Genomic DNA, 21497 nt, shown 5'->3' on the forward strand with positions numbered 1-21497 from the left:
TCTCTCTCCCTTTGAGAGATGTTAAAGAGAGCATCTGTCGTTCATTTTAGTGATCAGCCCAGCCCAAACCACAACAATGATTCTTATTTTCATTTCATTTCTATGCTATTTAATAAAAGTCTGTAACATTCCAAATGCAATCTTTGTAGAAAACTAAAATATTTACAAGAAAACAATGTTTGGGGTTTTTTTAAATGTTGTATTTCAAAAATTGTTAAATATTTTCTTTAATTTCATTTGTAAATTCCAGGACCATCATTCATTTCACATCACTAAATTTTTAAGACCAATTATGAAAAATTTACTTTGTTTTTATTTTCCAGGGTTTATTTGGTTTATAGTTCAATATTCTCTCTGATTTACATTGAGTTACTGAAAGTAATGGATCTTTCATCATGTTCTCAGTTGTGATGTGCAACAGTGAGTTATATGTGTAACTGGAAGGTATAAGATGGCTGACTGTTGCTTTTCACTTTTTATCTTTTTTTTTTTTATGTTGTTGAAGTTGTGTATGTTCTAAGTCATGATTCAGTACAGTACATTCTCAATTTATTTATATGGTTTATTTTTAATTTTCTTTACGTGAAAATATCTTATTCCCAAGAGAATCAACAATTTTAAATAAACATACACCACTTCCTGAAGAAATGAATTATAAAATATCAGTCCACAGTGATGTTTTCTCATAGTTACTGCTACTAAGATGTGGTTTAACAGCTTTGCAGACCTCTAAAGATTGTAGTATAACATATTAAATCTTCTGTAGACACATTTTTTTTCCTTTATACACTAACTGTTCTTAAGAAAGGTATATTCTAACATCACTCATGGGATGTCTGAAGAAATATCGCCTCTTACAGATAAAAACAGACTCCATAGTTTACTTTGAATCCGTTTTTCCAGTAATAGTCAAAACCAGCCTGCTTTGCCTATTATTACTATACTGAGTCCTTGTCTTGAGTAAATAATTATTAAATTAATTGCTGGTTGCAATGACAGATTCATAGATATAATCACAGATTTGAAGAGGAAACTGAAGTGAACATATTACTGAAAGTTCCCTCCTAAACCTTAGTGTAGAATTACACTTTGGGTTTTTCTTTTTTTTTTTTTTTAAACAATAATTTAGTCAATGTGCTTATGTTTGGGGGGGAAGAATAGGTAATTTGACAATTATTAAAATTATTTAAATTATTAGTAAAATACATTTATTATAAAATTTCTTAGTTTTAGGGGAAAAAAAAAAAAGTAAAACGTAAGAATATCCCTAAAAATACCCTACTGCCTTAGCTTCTTCAAATTAAACATTAAGAACAAAGATGAGATTTCATGTTTTTACAACACCGTCAAGTGTACTATATTTATAGTGAAATCTACTGAAGTAAATATAACTGAAATTAATCTCAGGCACTATCAGCTAATCTTGAAGTATTTGGGGAATCTTGCAGTCAAAAAGCACAAAGCAAAGGTAAATTGTATTTAGCCTGAAGGCTTATCTTGATCTATATATACAACAGGCTGCTTTCTTTCATTGCACTACATAGAGTAATTAAAAGTGAATCGCAGTGTATCACAGTATCCAAACCACATTTTTCTGGTTCTTCTCAGTCAATATGATCTTAATATCAAAAATAAGCAATATTTTTTATATCAGCCTTGGAATGTTCAGAATTTCCTTTAAGTTTTTGTTTTCTTCTTACTTAATTTCCATACATCAGCTTCTTCCCTTCTTTATACTAACAATTTGATGGCAAGGAAGACATCTTTTAAAAGTATTTATTTTGAATAATAAATTCTACTGACTTTCCTGGTCTATAAAACCCAAAACAAAGAATTAAGAGTAAATTAGCTTGAGTATACTGGGAATGCTCACTTGATACTCATTAGAGGAAATGCAAAATGCAAAATGGCAGATTTCATTGAATTCATTTACAATTAATTTTAACTATAATTCACCATTTACATACACGTTTATGATAGTAATATTTGTTCTAGTTACTGCTCTGTTCTATGCAGTTAAACTTATTATATTTTTATAACCTACATAGAATTTTTCAGTGATCAGCTTTAAACCAACTGAAGTCTAACTAAAAAGAAACTAATCACTACTTCTTATGGAACATCTCCTATTCACCATGACCTTTCCAAGATAATCGAAAGCAGGCTTGCACTGACATGGCCCAGCTCTGTCTGCACTTATGGGTGTATCCTATTAGGTCATATGGGCTTTTGTATATCCAGTTTGTTTAAATGTTCCCAAACCTAGTCTTCTACTGAAAGTAAATCTGCATTGATCCAGACTTTCCCTTCGGTAACACGAAGCTGGAATTCTTGATGGCAAATTATACTTGTAAAACTGTTTTGAATACCTCAGCCTTTTCTATGTGTTTTGTCACTAGGCTGCCTGGTCCATTTTTCCATAGTCTTCCTTTTGCTGATGGTGCACTGGTGGAAGTCATCCATGTTGCTCTTCATGTCCTTTGCCCGATTTAGCTGCAGGTGGGCTTTGGCTTTCCTAACCCCATCCTTCCATGCTCAGACAGATTCTGGTTTGAACCATTTCCAGTTGTTCTCCTCCTGAAAAAAACATGCTATTGCAGACATTCCTAGGCTTTGTGCTCTTCCTAAACTTCATGTCTTCTGGCCTTGGGACCAGGGTTCAAAAGATGATTGCCCCTGACCATCATTTATTTAGCAATATATGTATGGCCCAAAATTTCCACATCCTTAGTGAGAACCCATCAGGGTTCAAAGGTCCTTGACTCTTGCATGCATGACTGTATAATAGAAGAACTTTTATTAGGCGAGCAATATTACCTGTGTCTTATTTAGCCTGTGTCCAAAAAAATAAAAATTTGTTTTGCATATAGAACAGGGAATAGAAAATAAATTGGTCTTCTCTTAAGAATAAATGCTAAAGCCAGTAAGTAATAGTTCCTAGTACTACCCTAGGAATAATTTGAAAATTAAATGATCTAAGTCTTTATGTCAGGGTGCTCTATGAGTCAGCAACTTCCTGGGGTTCGGACACAGCAACAGCAGGGAGGAGAGCAGACCCCAAGGGCCTCATCAGCTCTGGTCCATCCCCCTGCCCCAGCCAGGGAGTAAGGCAGGCTAGAGGTGGGGTACAGGGGGCAGCCCCAGGCCCAGGCATCATGAACCTCCATGGGGATAGATAAGGGTCAAGCCTTGGCTGGGACATCAGCCTGGAAATGCGGGTCAGGATCATGTTCTGTGAGGGGAACTGGGGCCAGACTGTTTTCTGGGCAGAGCCAAGGGAATTGGCCAGGACCATCACCCCATAAGTAGGCCTGGTTCAGAGGGCCCCATGGCTAAGCAGGACTCTCTACAGCCCTTGTGGAGAGCTGGAGACCAGCCCTACTGTGGTGTCACTGGGGCAGCAACTGATGGCCCCAGGGGCCTCACATGGGGTCCTGGGCCATAGGCAGAGTGACAGGAGCCCCAGGGAGGAGCATTAAGACCTATTAGTGCCCTCGAGGTCCTGAAACTTTGTTTCCTGGCAAGCTCAATACTTTTCCTGTGTTAAACTCTTACAGAGACATTGACAAGCTTCATTCCCAGACTCTTTCCACTTTCTGGGACTGAACTGTTGAAATGGACATTTCTTCCTTCTATGTGCAATGCATACCTGTGCTCAAAAGAGAATACAGCTTCCCATATGGGTGAAGAAACCTGCTTTGTTTGAAACCTGCGCTGTTTAGATATACTAAATCTTTTCATTCTCCTCCCCCCATGAGTTGTCTCTTCTCTGAATTCAAAACTTAGTGGAAAGATGCATGCTTTTAACTTAGACCCCTGAATCACTCTCTGAAAGTATTCATGAACACCAAAGTCTTTGTTTAGGCTAACCAAAGAATTGATACTTCCAGGTGAAGTTCTTTCTTTGAGGTGAAAACCTTTTTTTTTTTAACATTTTAACAACTTCAGAAGCTTTCTAGACTAAGAATATAGTTTTGGAAAAGCCACTTGAGCCTGAGTGGATGACATTATAAACCAGATCAAGGCAGTTGGAAAATGCAGTAATGAGGAGGAAATGTAAGCTTAATTTAGACCATGAGCACACGGTCAGCATGATAAAACATCTTACGGAGTAGGAGAAATTGTTTTTTCTCAAAACCTAGGGACACAGGAACAATAACTGATGGCAGTAATGATGTATAGGGCAAGACAAAATAAAGAACATTCTGATTTTACAGTATCAATGAAAAAAAAAAGAAAAGAACTTTGTCTCCCATATGACAAAGAATGCGAGCTGCTTAATCGCACTTAACCACAATTTTATTTTCTGTAGTTGTCAGGCAAAATAATGCATGCTGTAGTTTTTGTTATCAGCCTTCCAACTTGTGATTCTGTTATCACTGAGTGCTCTGAAAAGAATAGATATTCACCATCACTGAGGGAGTTTCACGGCTCTTGTCCCTGAAGGAACCATCATGAAGCAGAGTAAAACTGTTCCCCCAAGTGTCTGGCTTTATTCGTATGGCAGCATCCCTCGGGACAAGTATTGTAACACCTTATGCTCAACGCTTAGTTTGCTTGCTTTTAGTTTTTGCTTTATTCCAGACTCTCAGCACTGTCGTGAGTCTTAAGGAAAGAGTGACGTTACTGTAAAAGTCTTGTCCATCTACCTGTGTGACTCTTGCAGCAGCAGAACATCAGAGGTGTAGGTCTTAGAAACAGGTGGTGCATGAGGAATGTAGAAAGTGGATTTTGAAGTATGGGCAGGGGGAGTATGAGGAAGCTGATGAGCTAAAAGGGGAGATGGTAGTGGGGGCCAAAGCAAGGCTTATTCAAAAGCACAGGAAAAACTTTACTAGGGACTAAGCTACTTTAAAGCTACACAGAAAGAAAAGGAAAAGAAGATAACTGTCTCTGAAAATTTCTCACCTACAGTAACTTATTATTAAATTACACGCCTTTTGTTTCCCTTAAGTTTTGTCCTGGTTGCCTCTTGTTTTTCAGATTAGCTGCAAATTTAAGTTTACTAGTGCTCGACTAATGAACTGGTATTGAATTATCTGTTATTAACTTCCTTTAACATAAATCTGCAGGTGTTACAGTGCCTAATTTGATCAAACCTATGACATGACCTGAGTATATAGCACTGCTCAGAAAAAAATAATTTTACACAATGGATTTTGAAAATTAATTTTGTACCTCATTTAAAATTCAACATTAAATAGTAAAATAAACAATAAAAACTATAATCCAAAATGAAAATAGAGATAACAGACATAATGGTTTTTTTACCTTTCTAAAAAAAATCAAAACCTAGTAATTTTCTTCGCATCTACTTTGTTTTCAAATGTCAACTGAAAAAATATCAAAAACTTAATGCTGAGAATCACCTCACCTAATTGTAATTTGAAATGAGGTATCCAGTCTTAAGATGGTCATCAAGCTTTCTTCTCCATTGAGGGAAAATAAATGGATAGGATGAATGACCTTCTAGAAACGGACTACAAAAATATCAGAACTGAATGACTTTGACTAGTTGTCTTATGTAGTAGAAGATGAAATCAGGTACGATGATCTATTCACAGTATAATGGAATTGTAATTCTTAAGTCAGAGCAGTTCAATTATGGACAGTTTGGATAATAAAAAAAAAAAAAAAAAGAGAGATAGAAATATTTAAGTTATGTTTGAATATATGTACTTGAACACATATTTTAAAATGTGTCTGTAACCATCTAAATATCTTCAGGGTGCTAAAATAAAATCTAAGAAGTCAAAATAAGTTATTATTTCCACCTAATTAAGATGGTTATCTGCCTAATGAATACAGAGTGTAATAAAGATGTACAATATGTGTCAATACCATACGTACTATTATTTATCAAGTGGAGGAGACCTGTATAGTTTTTATTTGTTGTTCCCTCACAACAGTAACTTAATACTTCTTTGGGTTTTATGAATATGTTTCTAGAAAATCATCTCTGAGATCAGTTAGGCATTTGGAACTGTGCGTTACGCTTTCAACCATACAAAGAACGATGTCACATCATGTGTTTTCCTACCGTTCCATTATGTGATACAAACCAACATGCTCCTATATAGTTTATTAAAAACAAAACAAAACCAAACAAACCCAAAACCTGAAAATGGGCTTGAAGTTGGAAATACCACAGAAAAACTACAGTAATGATTACAGAAAAAAAAAAAAAAAAAGGCAAACAATATAACCTCTCCTTTACAAACACTGACCTGTTTACTAGAAAGGAAGAATTAAGCAATTAAAAATAATGGCTATTTTTAATGTCAAAAATGGAAATGTTGGTTTCAGTTAACAAGTAATCAAGGGATAAGCTGACCCACATAGCTTTTAATGTCATGGATATCCTTTCCTTTGTTGATAATTTTGTGGTCTGTCAAATGCCTGCTTATCATTTTATAGATGAAGACCCTGTGTCAAAAAAGACACAAATTCTCTTAATAAAAAGAAAATCTGATCCTTATTATATCTTCTACTTGGCATAAACACAAAGCTGTGTGTGCCTTTACGGGTAGATCTGAATGCCATCAAAGACAAAAGACAGTTACTTGTTCTTAGCACTGGGCTTTAAGCCATGCCTTTTCAGAGTTCAGTAAAGCATAATATTCCTTAGTTTTGTGAATAATATGGAAAGTAAGCAAGAACTGTAGCAGTTGCAATGCATATTTTTCTGTTATAAATATGATATGTATTTAAAATACATAAATATATGGTATTTGTAGTATATAAATGGATAATATAAATATATTATAAATATATATGCATATGAACATAAAATTATGTACATATGTCTAATATACAAATGCTCTGTGTAAACATATATAAAATCAATCCGACAGAGAATTCTCTACATTCAGTTTTACCTCACATTTTCTTTATAAAACTAGTTACCTATTTATACAGAGTACCAAGCAGTTTCCTAAATCCTGTCACTCATGATTATGGATTGCTACATGACATAATAATAAATAATAATAGTAAACTTGTATTTTCTCTTTCCACTTGTTAAAGGGACATATTTCAGGTATGTAACTTACATGACTGTTGTATATTTGCCAATAACATACCTGTTTTATTAAAATCCTGAGATGCCTGTAAACTGGAGAAAAATGGCTTTTTCTTCTACTTCTTTTTCTTCTTTAGCTTTTGTTGAATTAGTAATTTTTCCCTAGACCAGGCCAAAAAGAGCGCAGTTCCCTTACTCTTCACAAATAATATAATAACCATATGTTAGACTGTTGAGTTCTTAGAAAAGTGTTTTAAAGTCTGTTGTGGATGTTGCCCTCTTCAAAGATGTCCAATATGAGTGTGGGATTTACTCTATTGAACACGTTGCCATGATCTGTGAATTTGTTCTAATTATTATCTTGCAGAATGCCGAAAACCAGCAATTTCTTCCTGAATTTTAGGAAAGCAAAATTCCAGCTCTCCAAGGAGTTAGTCAATAGGGCCCCCTGGGAAATGGCCCTCAGAAACAAAGAAGCAGAGCAGAACTGGCAGGTCTTTAAGGACACATTCCATAAAGCACAAGAGCCCTTGATCCCCACATGTAAGAAATTGGGAAAGGAAGGCAAGAGACAGACAGGGCTGAGCTGAGACATGCTGCTCAAACTAAAGAGCAAGAAGAAAATTCACCGGGAGGGAAAGAAGGGACAGCTGTCCTGGGAAGAGTATAGGGACGCTGCCTGGTTGTGCAGAGATGGGGTCAGGAAGGCCAAGATGTGGCTGGAGCTGAACATGGCAAGGAACACAAAGAATAATAATAAGAGCTTCTGTAAGTATGTCAACCAGAAAAGGAAGGTCAAATAAAGTGTAGAATCATAGAATTATAGAATTGTCGAGGTTGGAAGGGACCTTTAAGGTCACGAAGTCCAACCATGAACCTAAGACTGCCAGAACCACCACTAAAGCATGTCCCTAACCACCATGTCTACCCATCTTTTAAATACCTGCAGGGATGGTGACTCCACCACTTCCCTGGGCAGCCTGTTCCAATGTTTAACAACCCTTTCTGTGAAGAACTTTTACCTAATATCCAATCTAAACCTCCCCTGGTGTAACTTGAGGCCATTTTCTCTTGTCCTATTGCTTGTTACTAGTGAGAAGAGGTTGACCCCCACTCTGTACCATCTCCTTTCAGGTAGTTGTAGAGAACAACAAGGTCTCCCCTCAGCCTCCTTTTCTCCAGACTAAACAACACCAGTTCCCTCAGCTGCGCCTTATAAGACTTGTTGTCAAGACCCCTCACCAGCTTTGTTGTCCTTCTCTGTACACACTCCAGAATCAAAATATCTTTCTTCTAGTGAGGGGCCCAAAACTGAAGACAGTACTCAAGCTGGGGCCTTACCAGTGCCAAGTATATGGGGACAATTACTCTCCTAGTCCTGCTCACCACGCTATTACAGATACAGGCCAAGATGCTGTTGGCCTTCTTGGCCACCTAGGCACACTGCCAGCTCATATTCAACCAGCTGTTGACCAATGCCCCCAGGTCCTTCTCTGCCAGGCAGATTTCCAGCCACTCTTCCCCAAGCCTGTAGCGCTGCATGGGGTTGTTATGACCTAACTGCTGGACCCGGCACTTGGCCTTGTTGAACCTGATACCGTTGGCCTTGGCCCATCAATCCAGCCTGTCAAGATCCCTCTGTAGGGCCACCCTACCCTCAAGCAAATCCACACTCCTGCTTAGCTTAGTGTCATTTGCAAACTTACTGAGGGTGCACTCAATTCCCTCATCCAGGTCATTGATAAAGATATTAAAAAGAACCGGCCCCAGCACTGAGCCCTGGGGAACACCACTTGTGACTGGCTGCCAATAGGTTTTAGCTCCATCCACCACCAGTCTCTGGGCGTGGCCATCCGCCAGTTTTTTGCCCAACAAATAGTACACCCATTCAAGCCATGAGCAGCCAGTTTCTCCAGGAGAATGCTGTGGGAAATGGTGTCAAAGGCTTTACTAAAGTCCAGGTAAATGACACCCACAACTTCCCATATCCACTAAGCAGGGCATCTTGTCATAGAAGGAGATCAGGTTAGACAAGCAGGACCTGTCTTTCATGAACCCATGCTGACTGGGCCTGATCACCTGGGTGTCTTGCATGTGCTGCATAATGGCACTCAGGATGATCTGCTCCGTAAGCTTCACGGGCACCGAGGTCAGGCTGAGAGGCCTGTGGTCCCCCCGATCCTCCTTCCAGCCCTTCTTGTGTATGGGTGTCACATTTGCTAACCTCTATTCAACTGGGACCTCCCTGGTTAGCCAGGACTGATGCTAAGTGATGGAAAGTGGCTTGGTTAGCACTTCTGCCAGCTCCCTCAGGTGGATCCCATCTGGCCCCATAGACTTGTGTGTGTCTAGGTGCTGAAGCAGGTCACTAACCATTTCCCCGTGGATGATTGGGGCTTCATTCTGCTCCCCGCCCCATCTACTAGCATAGGGTACTCGGGGAACAACTGATCCTACTGTGAAAGACTGAGGCAAAAAAGGTATTAAGTACCTCAGACTTTTCTTCATCCTCGTTCACTATCTTTCCACCCCATCTACTAAAGGACAGAGATTATCCTTAGTCCTCCTTTTATTGTTAATGTATTTATAGAAACTTTTTTTGTTGTCCTTAACATCAGAAGCCAGGTTAAGTTCTAGCTGGGTTTTGGCCCTTCTAATTTTCTCCCTACATAGCCTCACTACACCTTTGTAGTTCTCATGAGTAGCCTACCCTTTCTTTCAAAGGCTATAAATTGTTTTTGTTTTTTTTTTTTTTTTCTTTCCCCTGAGTTAAAACCACAGTTCTCACAGTTCTCCTCAGCCAGGCTAGTTTTTTTCCTGGACAGTTCATTTTTTCAGCACATGGGGATGGCCTGCTCCTGCACCCTTACAAGTTTTTTCTTGAAAAATGTCCAGCCTTCCTGGACTCCTTTGCCCTTCAGGACTGCCTCCCAATAGACTCTGTCAACCAGGTTTCTGAAAAGACCAAAGTCTGCCCTCCCGAAGTCCAAGGTAGCAGTTCTGCTCTCCCCCTTCCTTGCTTCTCCAATAATTGAAAACTCTGTCTTTTCATGATCACTATGCCCAAGACAGCCTCCAACCCTCACAACCCCCACAAGTCCTTCTCTATTTACAAACATCAGGTCCAGTGTGGTACCTTCCCTAGTCAGCTTCCTCACCAGCTTTGTCAGGAGGTTATCCTCAACACACTCTAGGAACCTCCTAAACTGTTCCCTCTCTTCTGTATTGTATTCCCAGCAGATATCTAGTAAGTTGAAGTTCCCCACGAGGACAAGTTTTCCTGCTGCACAATGGCTTTCAGCTCCTCCTCTTTGTACCCCCCTGATGAGCAAGACTGGCAAATAGGTAACAACAGATAAGGAAAAGGCTGAGGTATTCAACAACTTTTTTGCCTCAGTCATCACTGGCAATCACTCTTACCACACCTCTTGAGTAGAAAGACCACATGATGGGGACTAGGGTAGCAAAGTCCTTCCCGTTGTTAGAGAATTTCAGGTTCATGACCAGCTAAGGAACCTGAGCATATGGAAGTCTACGGGACTTGACAAATGCTTCCCAAAGTCTTGAGGAAATTGGCTAATTTAGATGCCAAAGAAATTTGAAAAGTCGTGGCAGTCAGGTGAGGTCCCTGATGGCTGGAAAAAAAAAAGAAACATTAAACCCATTCTTAAAAAGAGCAGAAAGGACGGACCCTGGAGACTACTTACCTGCCAGCTTCACCTCTGTGCCTGGGAAGATCATGGATCAGATCCTCTTAGAAGCTATTCTAAAGCACGTGGAAGACAGGGAGATGATTCAAGACAGCCAGTAAGGCTTCACCAACGTCAAGCGCTACCTAACAAACTTAACCTACTGAGGGTGGAATCAAGAACAGGTAGCCTGGGACAAATACAGAGAAATTGTCCAAAAGGCCAAGGATCAGGTTAGGAAAGCTAAAGCATAGATAGAATTAAATCTGGCCAGGGACACCAAGCACAAGAAGAAAAGCTTTTGTAAGTATGTTGGTGATAAAAGAAAGACGAGGGAAAATGTGACCCCTGTCTGGAAGGAAACTGGAGACCTGGTCACCCTTTTTTAAAATGGGAAAAAAAGAAGAACTGGGAAACAGCAGGCCAGTCAGTGTCACCTCTGTGGCTGGCAAGATCACGGAGCAGATCCTCCTGGAAACTATGCTGAGGCATGTGGAAAATAAGGAGGTAATTGGTGACAGCCAGCATGGCTTCACTAAATACAAATCGTATCTGACAATACAATGGTGGCCTTCTGCAATGCGGTTACAACATTGGTAGAAAAGAGAAGAGCGATTGACATCATCTACCTGGAACTGTGCAAAGAATTTGACACTGTCCCACACAACATCCTTGTCTCTAAATTGCAGAGACATTTATTTGATGGATGGACCGTTTGGTGGACAAGGAATTGGCTGGATGGTCACACTCAAAGAGTTGACGTCAATGGCTCGATGTCCAAGTGGAGACCAGTGATGAGTGTTGTTCCTCAGGGGTTAATATTGGACTGGTGCTGTTGAACATCTTTGCCAGCAACACGGACAGCGGGATTGAGTGCACCCTCAGCAAGACTGCTGAGGACATCAAGCTGTGTGGTGTGGTTGACACGCTGGAGGGAAGGGATGCCATACAGAGGGACCTGGACAGGGTTGAGAGGTGGGCCTGTGCAAACCTCATGAAGTTCAGGAAGGCCAAGTGCAAGGTCCTGCACCTGGGTCAGGGCAATTGCAAGCACAAATACAGGCTGGGCAGAGAATGGATTGAAAGCAGCTCTGAGGAGAAGGACTTGTGGGTGTTAGTTGATGAGAAGCTCAGCATGACCAAAGAGCTTTTCAGTTCATCAGACCTGATATCTACTTTAAGATGAGATTAATATCTTTCTAGTAAACATTTACTGGGTTGATTAGGAGCTTGACTCAGCTGCTGAAAAAAAAAAAAAAAATTCAGTGCCATTTGAGATATTCTAGGGGATCTTGCCTGGCTTTCACCTTCCAGTCCAAAATGGCATAAAGGTCCCTTCCAGAGGTTTGGTTTATATCTGCTTTAATGATGCTAGTTACCTGTGTTAAAGCAAACAGACCCAAGAACATGGACTACAATGGGGTTGAATTAATACTTTATTTTATTGTAGACTCCTAAATGTAGACATGTTGCACTGGAAAGCAACAGCACCGTCACTTTTGCGACAGCTGACATAAAGCAGGATGAATCTACCCTTAGCTTTAAAATCATTATGGAATATGTAAAGAGTGTTTTATTATAGACTATCAAATAGGACTAGTAATGGGAGTGAAATGATATGAACGGCAGTCATTACCATTACATTACCTGTAAGATAGATACATTTGCAGAATTCTAGTTTGTTAAGAACTGTAACATCTTCTCTTTCTAACGTATGGTATAAAGTAAAAGTTTTATTTTTTAGTTTCTGGCAGTGGTAGGAATGTCTCAGAACTTCTGTATTTAAGAATGTGTGAAACATTCTTAACGGTTTTAGACTGATCAGGCAATTAAAATTTTGAATGAAAGATCAACAGTGAAAAATGAAAAATAATAGAAATAATAAAACAAAACCAAAGCTCAAAGTTTCATACTCTTCTGTTCACTTAGGGCATATAATTAAAATTCATTTTCCCCTGACAAAAAAATTGTCTTCGTATAAATTTAAAAAAAAAGAAAAAGAAAAGAACAGAGGCATGGACATTAGCCATGTAAAATGCTGTGTGTTTTAAAGCATAGGATTTTTTTCTATTCCTCTCCAAATATAAAACTGCTGTTCCTATTTTTCCATAACTGATTCAGTCAGTTGCAGATATGAACCTGAATGAAATGTTCTTTTGCAGATTTTTAACAGAAGCTAATAATTTCAAAAACAATAGGTCTAACAATAAATAGCAATGTAATTTTCTTAGTACTCCTAATATTCTCATACATTTTTCATGCCTGTAAATAGAAAAGGCAGGGTAGCAATGATGATTTTAAATTAGTTTGGGTCCAACTGTGTTTTCACAGTGACTCAGTGGTGAAGAGATTCTCCCTCTCATTTTCTCTGCCATGACAGGCCAGGAGTCCACTGTCAGATAAAATAACAATGTGAGTGATACTGACTGACAGAAAATACTGAGGCAGCCTAGGAAAATTATAATTATGCTTCATGTTTAAACATTAGCAAAAAAAATGAAAAAAAAAAATCCAACCACCAATCAACCACATTGGACTTTTGGCCTATAGGGTCATCTCATTCACAGAACTGAAAAACCGCCAAACTTTAAGAGATGTCAAATAAAATCTTAAAGGTTATTAATTACTATAGAGAAACCATGATCAGAAAATAATTTAACAAAAATCAAACACACATTTTTAGCCTGATTCCCTGAACTCTTTATCATTTCTTACAGGAAAGTCTTCAAGGCACTGAGTCACCACTCTAACTAAAGTACCTCGTCCCAGTCTTTTATTTAATATCCTGAAGTGTGTCATCAAAATGATTTTTCTTAAAAGGCACAGTGTTGTTTCAAATGATCTTACAACACTATTACTTAAAAAGTAAATAAGTTATAAATAATTATCTGTGAAAAAAGGTCTTTGGGTTTGTCTATATCAGTGCCAGCCTACATTGGCTTCCTACATTGTCTCAAGATTTGGCCCCAAACAGTATTATTAGTACCTTTACAAAATTTTAGAACATTGGGTGTATTTACGTTCCGATCTGACCTTCTGTGTAAACAAAAAAAAAATAAAAAAAAAAAAGAAAAAGAAAACTAACCACAAACTTTAATGTTTGAAGACTTCCAGTATTAAATACAGTGCACTTAGTTCAACTGTTATTTTTCATCATTGATAATTATACTTTGAATTTGTTCAAATGGCAGTTCTGTGCACTCATTCTTGAAATTATGACTGAAATAATGATTTTTGAGAAAGATTTCAGAATACGTCACATATTAAAATAATAGCTGGATAATAAGGATAATTGGAAGGCTGAAATGAGCTTCTATTGCTTTCATCTATGATAGACCTGATTCATAAATGTGCTTCAGAGTTCTTGCTGGAGAAGTCAAATGAAGATGTTTACTGGTAAACCATTAATAATCTGTAAATAAGTGTATGTTCTGATGAATGAATGCAGCCTGTATTGGGGGCTCACCTTAAGAACATCCTTATCAATAACAACTTTTTCAAGTTTACTGAAAAGACAGTGAAAAGAAGCGGATTCCTTTGAAGACTTATACACTAAGGCTTAATCTGTCCAATATATAGAGCCCCTCCCTTCACTGGTTCTGTGAGATATCTTCAGAACACAAAGGAGATTTGCCTCCCTGAAAATGTGGGAAAGGAGAAAAGAAACTTTTAGCAGAGCCTGTTGTGATAGGACAAGGGGTAATGGTTTTAAACTGAAAGAGAGTAGATTTAGATTAGATATAAAGAAGACTTTTTTTTACAGTGAAGGTGGTGAAATACTGGATCAGGTGGATACTGGATAGAGGTGGTAGATGTTCCATCCCTGAAAACATTCAAGGTCTGGTTGGACGGGGTCTGGCTCTGAGCAACCTGATCTAGTTGAAGAAGTCCCTTCTTATTGGAGGGGATTTGGACTAGATGACCTTTAAAGATCCCTTCCAACCCAAACTATTCTATGATTCTATGATTTTACTATTCTGTGAAATGTTAGACAGATCCATCTACTTGAGAAGCACAAGATAAGCTCTAAGTAGAAGATAAGGCCATGTGCAGCTGTTCAGGAGACCTGAGTAAGTATTAATTGATAACATTCACCTCTACAGGTTAATCCTGAATTTAGGATTCCTGATTAAATCTCTGAACAAAGGATGATTATCTCTATTGCCTTTGCTAAGATAAAGAGTGATTAAGTTCTTAACTGGAACGTAAGTTAAACACTTAAAATTAAACCGGATGGATCCAAAGCATTTGTTGTTTAAAATGACTGATTCTTTGTAGGTTACTTTATAGCTACCTCAAAGCTAAGTTAATGTTATTTGTATTTTCTTCATTTCTATTTATTTCATTTATAGATTACCAGCTTCCTGAATTTAGCCAGTGTTTTTTGGCTATGTGAATACTATCAAAACAGCATTTAGAGGGTTTCTAAAATTTTCACTTGATGGCTGTCAAATAAATGTCTTGTTAAAATGCATGCCAGACATCATCACCCAAGTAAAAAAAAAGCTCCACTTATAACAGAGCTAAGCATAAAGTCAGAGTCGATTGGGTACAACAAAAATACAGTGCAGGCTTGAGAATGATCTGTACAATAAACATTCCATAGTTTAATTAATAATACTGAGAGACCATCGTACATAAGTTCTTCTATAGAAAATTTATCTTTGATTTAGCATTGCTGTTATTTCCTTCCTATTTCTACTTCTCCTTTCAAAGATTAAAAGGAATTTCTGAAGGCTTTTTTCATTTCTCACATATTCTGCACAGGTTTTAAGACTGAAGAGATGGCACAAACCTGACTACTTCTCTCTATTTATAATTTGATGGTGATAAATACTAGTGGCATGGATCTGTTAGGGCTAGGGCTTGTTAAGCCTGAAAAACCATGAACTCTGGACAGAAGTTTTAAATTTTGTGTAGCTATAAGGAATTGTTTCTGACTATCTTTCCAAAAAAAGCAGAGTCAACCCCCATAAACTTGTCAGATAGACCTTCAGATCACCCTAAAATAAATGTTTTGACTATGTTTAGCTAGCGAAACAGCTCACCAGACACTGCTGGGAGTGAATTAGTGAGACTAACATAGAAAATATCGGCCATTTGAGGTATTGCAGGGTATCCTGGCCTCTGGCTGCAACCCTAGAGGTATGAGTTCTCCATTGATCTTACATAAAATCTGCCAGCACTGTGTGAATAATTGAGCTATGGTATCAGATACTAACATCTGGGCAAGAGAACCAAGCCTGCTTTGTAATTTTGGTTAGATCTCCATTATGTCTAAAGGGAGCTTGGACATCTAGTTTAGGTGTTCTGAATTTAGACACCACTGTCTGCACCTTGTTTGGAAGGACTGGTTCAGCTGGATGAAAATAAAATGCTTAAATCTGGCAAACTGTATTGATTTTCCCATTACTTGTCTCTGGCACTAATCTTTCATAAGGTGACTGCTTTTCTTCCTACTTAAGTTAATAAGATTTATTCAGAATTCAAAACAGACTTGGATTTAAGCCTTGAATTTGAATACACATTAAATTTGATTAATTTCAGGTCTTCATCAGATGGCTCAAGCTGCATTTTGGATATACTTTTTCTCAAAGAAAAGATAAAAAAAAAAAAAAGAAAAGAAAAAGTAAAACCAGACAGACAAAAAAAAAAAAAAAAAACAAAACCTAAACCCTTACTTTTTACAGAATAAGCTCCAAATTCCTTGCTGATTCTGTGGGTCATTTTTGTGATGGAAAGAAAGTAAATTATTTGAAAGTGAAATAAAATAATTAAGAATATACAAGGTTGCTGGAACTTTAACCTCAGTGAATAATTAAACTTCTTTTATAGAAGCACTTCAGTAAGTGAAGTTTTAAGTTTTTCTTCCTTTAAGTTTTTCTTCCTTTCCTTTTCTTTCTTTCTTTTCTTTTTTTCCCTTGACAACAGCTTTGGATTCTTAATCAATTATGAAATTGTTTTATGAGTATTAAACATGACAGCATATATTTTCCAGACTTCAAAAGATGGTATAAAATCTCAGCTCTCAGTATTTGATGTTGTATTAAGTTCAAAATAATAAGAAAAAAAATATCCTTCAGTAATACCAAACATATTACTGGAAAAAATCAGCTTGCAGATTCCAACCGTATAGCTATTGCTTTTCCATACTACATCAGATAAGTTAGTCTTTAAGTTATTTTTGGCAAGTAAAAAGATAGAAAAGATCTTCTAAGAAACAAAGCTGCTAAAACATTTAATAATTTTTAAATATCATGCCACATTGAAATATGAAGTTCTCTACAGACTATGCGTTAAAATAATTAACTGCAATTAAAATAATTTGTAAGCAAAGGAAACAAACAGGCAAATAACTCAATAAAAACAAACCACCAAACCCCAGAACTTTTTTGGCAGCTGTTATACACAGGCATATACTTCCATAGCTTTATTTTTTTTAATTGGTATGAACTCAGGTTTTCCAAATGGTCATCTATAGTGGTTCAGATATCAGATCATAATTCTTTAAGATGCTATAAAATTTTTTTTTGTTCATTTCTCTGTTCTCCTCAGGGGGAGGGTCTTATCATCATTAAAAAAGTTTCTGTCATGCACTATTTTAATGAAGATCAGTATTTCTTAAATACCCCAACAGTATAGCAGGTAGCATAACAAAAGGAAATAAAAAATATCAGAAACAGGATAATCAAGGCACAAGTGGTTACTGAGAGCATAAAATAAGTAGTGATTATGTGAAATTAAAAAGCTTATGATTAATAATATTTTGTTAGTCTGAACAATAATATGCTATTATAATCCCTAAAATAATCATATGAATAGAAAAACAAATCCTGAAATACGTATTATATTAATTTTTTTTTTTTTTCTTTAACTTTGGATGGATTAAATATATTCTAGAGTAAATGGAGTTTATAGATTAAGTTTTTTCTTGCACCTTCTCCAGATTCTATACTTAACTCTTCCAGTTTCTATTACTGGTAAATAAGCAGTTGCCTACAAAGAGGAGAACTGCCTACAAAAATACTATAATGCAGGACACTTTTTTGTTTAACGCACACTTTTCTTAATAATTTTCTAGACCTTCCAGAACTATTCTATAATATCAGAGAATTAAACTTTTGTCAATAATGTTCATGAGAGAGTTCACAGCCAGCCAAACAGATTGACATTACTTCAGCTATCTTCTTTTAGTTGCAGACTTAAAGATTTATAAATGAATAAAAAATGAGGATGATCCGAGAGCTGGAGCACCTCTCCTATGAGGAGAGGCTGAAAAAGTTGGGGCTGTTCAGCCTGGAGAAGAGAAGGCTCTGGGGACATCTTTTTGCGGCCTTCTGGGGAGGCCTATAGAAGGGGGGGGCTACAGAAGAGCTGGAGAAGGACTTTTTACTCAGGCATGTAGCAATAGGATGATGGGGAATGGCTCTAAACTGGAAGAGGGCAGGTTCAGATTAAACATTAGGAAGAAGTTTTTCACTTTGAGGGTGGTAAGGCACTGGAACAGGTTGCCCAGAGAGGTTGTTGAGGCCCCATCCCTGGAGGTGTTAAAGGCCAGGCTGGACGTGGCCTTGGGCAACCTGGTCTAGTGGGAGGTGTCCCTGCCTATGGCAGGGGGGTTGGAACTCGATGATCTTCAAGGTCCTTTCCAACCTAAACCACTCTATGATTCAATGATTCTATGAAAACATATTTCAACGGTAGTACAGGGCTTGGAAACACTTTTATCTTTTAATTCTAAAAGAACAAAAGTGTAATGCAATCCTGAAGTTTCTCTTAGGCTCTGTGAAGATGCATCTCTGCCTTATTTAAGAAATAGTGAAAGCAAAACTAATAGTTAATTTTTCTTTTATTTCCTAGCAAAGGTCCATCGGTTCATCCATCAGTAATAACATTCAGATTTTTTTCCCCTTTTAAATAATTTTATACAAACTTTTCAACAATTCTTTCAACATACAGCTTTTTTTTTTATGTGATTTTTAAGATGTTGGGATATTTTGAGTTGCATTTCCAATAAATTTGACATATGTTCTGTTCTTTTTCTGTTGCCACATTCTTTTCACATGGGAAAACTGAAAATCATGTATGGTATTAAACTATGAAATACATCATATCCCTTAATCTGCTGAAACAAACACAGGTTACAATGTGGATATATATATAAATAAAGAAAAGCAAAAGAAATAACAAGAAGAAAGATGTATAGCTATAGTGTGATTCAGAGATATATCATGGGGCTAGGTTCACTAGTTTGTTCAGGCTATATTATATTTTCGACCTGACTCAAAGCATTGTACCTTTAGATCTTAATAAGATGGAGTTAATCACAGCTTATTATATCATTCGTGCAAAACAACAGAGAAATAAAGATGAATAACTATAAATGTTCTTTGGATGTGAATAGCTTTCCAAAACAATATATTATTTCTTTTGCATCATGCTACCATGTTAAATAAATAAATAAATAAATATTTGAAGGCAACCTAACAGTGAGAAAGTCACAATATGATTTTTAGATGATGTTGGAAACAATAAAATATGTTCTGGATTATTTCTCATTTGTCAGTGGGCTTTTGTTCTGGTTTCGTAGTGTTTTAACTGTTACTACGCTGGCTAAGTGTGTTTTTAATTCACCTCTTGTTGAGGGAAGTTTTGCAGTAGGACCTGCGGGAAATGATCAAACTTTTTTCCCCAGTCCTTGGGTCAATTAAGGTCTTGTTTAACTCATTTGATATGTTTCTAGCACACTTCCAGACTATTAATTAATATTGCCCAAAACCACAAGCAAAATCATTTTGGAGTCTAACTCATTTCCAGCTTCTGGAGAAAGGATGTCCCCTTAGGTTTTTCAGAGAACTCCAAACACACACACAAAATGATTGGTATTTAACAAATGCTCAGGAATGAGTCTATTAGGAGCAGGGGCTGGCATTCACCTGAGACTAGAATAAATCTTTTCATCTAAGAAGAAAGAAAAGGAAGCTCCCCCCTACACATAATAATAAATTGATCTTTCCTATATCTGAAATAATTTAATGTTTAACTGAAGTTGAATGTGAGGTAAAATGACATTAAAAAAAAAAACAAACAAAACAATGCTTATAAATATCTAAAGGGCAGGTGTAAAGACAATGGGGCCAGACTCTTTTCAATTGTGTTCAGCGACAGGACAAGGGGCAACTGGCACAATCTGGAACACAAGAAATTCTATCTGACCATGAGGAAAAACTTCTTTACTTGGAGGGTGACAGAGCACTGGCACAGGCTGCCCAGAGAGGTTGTGGAGTCTCCTTCTCTGGAGCTATTCAAAACCTGCCTGGTTGCGTTCCTGTCCAGCCTACTCTAGGTGAACGTGTTTTGGCAGGGGGTTGCACTAGATGATCTCCGAAGGTCCCTTCCAACCCCTACCATTCTGTGATTCTGTGATTCTGTGATGCAGTTATTAAAAAGCCTGAATTGAACTAAGCCTGACATTTAAAAAATGAGTACCATTTCTAATTTCTGTTTGTTAATATGTTCCACATACTACTATTTGGTTTTCAGCATGAATTATTTTCTTCAACATTCGTTCACGCAAAGTGAATCAGGTGAGTGGGATCATATTTTGAGCTCACACCACTTGTGAGGTCTTTTGTTCTGCAGAGGGAATTTATGTTAATTTTTCAATCTGATTTAAAACGTCACATGAGCCGTTGCCCACTCTCAGTCAAAGCAGTTTCACTAAATTAAATAGTTATGTAACTTCTTAAACTATAATAGCTTTCTGACAGTACTTAAGTACTTTATATACAAAACATATTAGGATGGCACAGTTTAAGAAAATACCACCAAAGGAACACCAATTTCCTTTTCTTATAACTGGCATTGGTTGTTCAAATACCATAAACTTCCTGTGCCTGTTATTGCTTTTCAATTTACATCCACAGTGTACCACACATCAAGTTTATCTACATTGAAGGTGCATTTTCTAATTTTTACCTACTTTTTAAATGTAGTTGACATGCACAGTGATGTACTAAGCCCAACCAGTTAGTGTTACGTCCACCAAGGAGCAGAAAATGAAACTATTTGACTCTTATAGCTCATTTCATTTATCTATCTCTAATTTTTTACAGTATCCTTTATTTTCAGTATAGAATTATCTTTTCTGTCTTCTAGAACCTGATGCATTATTTGAATCCTTAATAATGTAGTACTCCTGTTTAATTTTTAACCTTTTCCTGACACTTCTTACTATTTGTATTTATGCCTCATTCATGTGTTGGCGCAGTAAATCCATCATAAATGTGCTGGTTTCTTGTAGCCATTGTAGAAATTATGCCCTGTTGTGTGCTTCAAAAGCACACATTAATAGCTGTTCTTCAGTGTTCTTCTGGTGAGTTATCGAGTCTCATTTATGAAGTTATAACTCTTGGAATAAGTTATCCTTTTAAAACCTGTTCCTTGATTTGCTAGAGTACTGTTCACCTGTTCAATGAGAGAAAATTGCAATGTACCTCCAAGTCAGTAAGAAAGTTTGAGAGATAAAGTTTTGGAAAATTTCTAAAAAGTAAGACTAGGAATGAGACAATACAAGTCAGATGGAAAGGTTGAGGAAAATAAAAGTCTTTATTTTCTATGCATTTGTCTCCTATTATTGAATTTCATGTTATGATAGTGCCTTCTTACTTCTTCATGCACAGCACCATGTGGCAGTCTAGGCTCTGGGGACACCTTATTCAATTCTTAAAGAGCCTTTATAAAAAAGGTGGAGAAATACTTTTCACCAAGGCTTGCAGCGACAGGAC

The sequence above is a fragment of the Vanellus vanellus genome, assembly GCF_965231255.1.
Source record: "Vanellus vanellus genome assembly, chromosome: 1".
NCBI lineage: Eukaryota > Metazoa > Chordata > Aves > Charadriiformes > Charadriidae > Vanellus > Vanellus vanellus.